Below are 5,146 nucleotides of genomic sequence, written 5' to 3' on the forward strand. Positions count from 1 at the left end.
GTGGCATATTTGTACAATTCCTCTGACCTATTTTAGAGATCTACATTAGAAGGAGAGGAATCCAGCCTCACGTGAGGGCTGTTGGCTATCAGACAAGATGAGGATGGTCAGCTCAGAATTCAGATAGTCAGAAGCATCTACATTTGATCAGATAATTCCCATCCTTAATAAACATTTCATTTTCTGCAGTGATGCAGCATCATAGTTTTCCTTTGTGAACAGTGACCATGTACCAAGGCCCTTAAGATTGAAATCTTATATGGAGGAAAGCTGAAAATAAAGGGTGGTAAAAAGCAGAAGCTGCCAAATGAATGAGCAGTGTGGCTACCTTGGCACCAGCCAAGGTGATGCTGACACACACATCAATGGTTAATTGATCACTGTAGCAATGCAGGGTAATAATCAATGCTGCAAGAATTTTTATTTTCCACTATGAAAAGCAATATGACCAGAAAAAAATTAATTGTACTTCCATTACTATGTAAGTCTAGATTTCATAGTAAATATTATTTCAAAATAAAAATTATTTTATTTAAGTTTAGAGTGCATGCAGTAGAACAATATCAATTTATCCACGGCCATGTATCTTTTTCTGCTTTGTAGCCACAGCAGTTAATTTTCCTGTGCAGCTGAACACTGAAATGGGTTGGCTTTGAAGCCCAAATGCAGCTGTAAGTGAGATGGGATACATTCTGAAAATTGATCTGAATGTCACAGCTTGTAATATAGAGGACACCAGTTCCTGTTAGTACCTGTAATATCCTCCTCCTCAGCCTCCAGCATGAACATTACCCAGAGGAGAGGGCCATCTCAGACAATTTGCTGAAAATCAGTTCCTGTGTAGGTGTCCCTGCTAAGCAAGTACCTCATTTAAGCTTCATGCTGATTAAACAGGTCTTTCTATTTACAAAGATATTAAAATGAGGTTGTTCTTTTTTTTTTTTTTTTTTTTTCCTTGTAGATTTAACAGATATTTTTTCTCTGGGGAAGAACTTCATTATTATCTGTTTCATTTGTTAGTAAGTAATAAAGTTGTTTTATTGCCAAGTAACCAAGGAGAGCTCCCTGGTATCTCAGGCACTGCAGAGACCTAGAATAGGTAGCCCTTACCCTAAAAGTGTGTGGTCTGTATGAGGTAGCTTAGTGGGAAAAAGGTCGGGAGTCCTCGTTTCAGACTTGATACAAACACAGAGGCAGTCTTTGTGCACAGAGCAGGGCAGTGCCCTTTCATAAGAGCTTCTGGGACATTTTACTGTGGTTCTGCTTGTTCAGCTGGGACTCGGCTAAAAGCAAAGCAATGAAGCAGGTGTGAAGTGAAGCCTGGGGGCAGAAGATGAGAAGCAGAGGTGGTGAGAGCTGGAGTTCACAGTGTATTAGTATACAGTGGTGGAAATCCAGGCAGCACTGCAAGTGTTTCTGTGAACGGTCAAAGGCTTCTTGTGTATTTGCTTCCACAATTGTTTTTATTTTCTGAGGTGTCTGAAAGACTCTGCAGCTTTTCCTGGTGCTTGTTGCTGAAGTGGAGACACTGGGAGAACAGGGTTTATCAGCACAGCAGATAAATGTTCCTCTGACCAGTTTATAGCTCAGAGGAGAGAGAAGCTGTCCTCGTTGGCTGTCTCATTACTTTCCCCATCTCTGTCTGATCCACTCCCCCATCTGGTAATATGAAGAAAATCTCAAGTAGAATTGCCACTTATTTTCTGGTAATACAGGGGTTCTCTTTGTTCACTGTAGCAGTATTTCTATTATTTTAGCTTTCACTATGTGTTAAGATGTAAATATGTTGCTAATATTGACAATAATATTAATTGCACCTAATTTCATGGGGAGCATCCTCTCCATAGGGATAGCAGGCAAGAGAAGGAAGTTGGAAAATAGACCTGTATGTGTTAAGTGAAATGAAGACAATCACTGAGGTGTCCCAATCAAAAATGACAGCATTCTGTTTTAATTCAGACTGTCATGACACCTTCTGCAGCCCTGCTGGCAACACGTGCCATGAAATGTGCAGCAGGATCAGGGCTGATTCTAGGATGAGACAGCAAAGCAAGAAATACTAAGCCTGATTCCCAGTTCTGACAGCTATTCCCAGTGACCTGGAGGGTAATTCCTGACCTGCCACATTTGCTCCTTCTAGGGAAGTTTGTGGCTCCCAATGGCCACACACTGCCCCATGTTCCTGGGGGGATCACAGCTCTTATTGCTGGCAGCTCTAAATAAGAAGTTGTTTTACTGAAAGGGAGGGTGTGTTAGGTGTGGCATTTAGTCACCAGCCCAGAAAACGTTGGTTCCTTCACTGCAGTTTAAATCATCACTATGGGAAAAAACTCAAGACATTGTCATTAACCTCTATATCCCTGTTCCCATGCAGTGGCAGAAGAATAAAAGTGGAGTTTTTTTGGACAGGTGTATTGCAGGAGTATTTATTGTCTCAGGACTCCACTTCAATGCAGATAATAAAATGCATATCGATATTGGCCCATGTACAGCTGTGCATAAGAAAACTCTGCTGTGGGAGAAGGGACAATTCCTCATTCTTTTCTATAAAATGTCAATGAAATAATGAGGTTAGTGAGCCCTCATATGTATGGCTGTAGTAAAAATTATAAACGTTAAGAATTAGGGCTGTACTTAATTGAGCAGGGTTTCTTTGGTATCTTAGTGCAAAGCTGTTCCATGCCAGTGGCTGTCACCACAAAGGATCCATCTCGTTTGGTGATGCTATTTCCAAATAATAGATCCCTTAGCAATAAAGAAAACTGCAAATATCACTTTAAATCTTGGAAATGGGAAGCAAACCTTAACTGATGGGAGCTTTAATTCTCCCTCCCTATTGCAACCCAGGGAACCAATAGATAATACCACAACTTACGTGTCAGCTCTCTGTTAAAAGCAGCTTCTGACAGGAATCTAGCACAAGGATTTTTTATTTTCTGGAGAATAAGATATGGAAGAGATGTTTGGTGTTATTCTGTACAGATGCCTTTCTAAAGTGCATTGTTCTGGGGTTGGATTTCAGCATTTTTATATGAGAAGGAACATCTGAAAAAAAGCAACAATCACATATTCAGTCTTTTAATGCTTGGATCTCTCAGTGTTAAATCTAATTTCTACTGTCAAGGCTCTATTTTAGAAGAGTATATTGAGAGAGAAGCAAACATTTGATTAACACACTTAAAACTACCTTAAAATATCTTACTGAAGTATCTTATTTCTCTAGACAAACTCAGGGACAATGAACATGTAAATTTACTGTTACTAATGGAGTTTTGGGTTTGGGTAAACGTTAGTTGGTAATTTCAAGGGATTGTAACAGAGTATGGAACTTTTACATCTATCTTTTACTCCAAGAACATGCTTAGAAAGAGTCTGTGCTGGGGAGTCTGCTCAAAAAGTGATTCTTAAACCTTAATGGTGATTTTGTTTTTAATCAGTACATATTGTCTAAATTAGGATTGCATTTCTTTTACCTTTACAACTATAAAATAATTGTGCCAGTGAAATTTTAGGGAAAACCCTGACTCCATGAATTTTCTTAATCAAGTTGGGAAATGGAGCTATCCACACCACTAGAATTAGAACTTTTTATAAAGAAATACTAATTTATCTCCTTCTTGATACTAGCAGATCATCAGGGTAAAACTGTGCAAAGGTTCCTATAACAACAGAGTGCAATGATTATTAACACACTCAGACTCCTTGGCCTGGTACCCCTGTGGTATTACAATAGAAATGATTTGAACTTGTAGAATTCAACAATTCTACAACATTATCCTCTCCTTCAGAGTTACAAGTGCTGAATGGAATAATTAGGTCAGTAATCCAGAGCTGAAACTTTGTTGCTGGATAATACCACTTTCTGGTAATGGTTGACTCCTGTGAAGAGTTGTATTGATTAACAAGATGAGAGACTGCAGCTTGACAGGAACCTACACTTGTGACTGTAAAACAATGGACTTATTGCAAATTGCACAGACTAACAAATAAGACAGCAGGAATTACCTGGGCATTTTGAGATCTCTTGACTGAAATCTCTAGCATAAGCAATAAGCTACTCCATTTCTCTCTAAGGGAAACAAACTATTGTGGCAGAGAAAAAGCAAGGCATGTTCAAGAAATGGTTGTTGATAGCACACGTTGGTGCCTAAATTATGAGCCTACATAAAAAATTTATGGAGTGGTGACACAAGTCCTAAATAATGTGCTTGGTAAAAAGCAGACCTCCTAGAACAGATAAGAAATTCAATAACCTATATCTGATAAGATCATATATATATATATATATACACTTAACTTATTAAAAGTATGTCTAGGAATTGCTTTGAGTAAGGCCTGAGAAGCTTCATGCCAGACTTTACACTTCCAATGTTCTCGGAGGAATGTAACATCTCTGATATTGTATATTGGTAATACTAGCAAAAAAGCTGTCAGAAAGTCTAGAACAGACTTAAAAAGTTGCGAGGTTGCTTCCTTGAAGCCTGGGTACCACTCAGCTTTTCCTAGGCAGGACTGGGGTGACATCTCTGCGTGGATTAAATGCCAGCGGGGATGAGATCACAATGATAGTCTGTTGCAACTTTTGGTGTTGACTGTGGGGTGGGCGTCTCATATTTGTAATGATTTTGAGAAAAGAAAAGAAATGAGTTGATGGAGATTTTACAGGCTTCATTTCTAGACTCTCATCATAATGTAAATATCTGAGGCAAAAATAATTAAATATTGATTATGGAAAAAAAATATAAGAATTACCTGACTTTGCACTGTTTTGTAACTGGGACAAACTAATTTGAGGAAGAAAAATTATAATATAAAAGCAAAACAAAATCAGCAATTATAGATGAAAGCAAATAGAAAAAAAAGTCACAGAAAAATCCCTAGCAAAGCAAAATGTTGGCATTCATGATAGGAATTTCCTGCTGACTTCAGGGAAACAGGGTTAGGAGCAAGGGTACAAAGTTTGACAAAAGATGTTACTTAAACTGTCAAGACAATTCTGATGAGCCTGTCAACACTCTGTGGATGCCTAATCTCACACATGATGCCAGGGCCATAAATTTGAGCTAATTTATTCATGGAGAATTAATCTGCCAGCATCAAATGTTTATTCTGAGAGCTCCCTTACTGATATATGGCTTTAGTACAA

The 5,146-nt window shown here is 38.4% G+C and overlaps 1 long non-coding RNA gene across 1 annotated transcript; it reads right to left on the reverse strand.

Annotated features, from left to right (window-relative positions):
- Positions 1 to 2,914: 2,914 nt before the first annotated feature.
- On the reverse strand, positions 2,915 to 4,485 carry LOC128799880 (uncharacterized). The gene is made up of 3 exons (XR_008434855.1): positions 4,451 to 4,485; positions 4,006 to 4,083; positions 2,915 to 3,045 (listed from the first exon to the last, which is right to left on the reverse strand). It is a non-coding gene; the product is annotated as an uncharacterized LOC128799880 (long non-coding RNA).
- Positions 4,486 to 5,146: the final 661 nt, after the last annotated feature.

Source organism: Vidua chalybeata, chromosome 1 (assembly GCF_026979565.1).
Source record: "Vidua chalybeata isolate OUT-0048 chromosome 1, bVidCha1 merged haplotype, whole genome shotgun sequence".
NCBI lineage: Eukaryota > Metazoa > Chordata > Aves > Passeriformes > Viduidae > Vidua > Vidua chalybeata.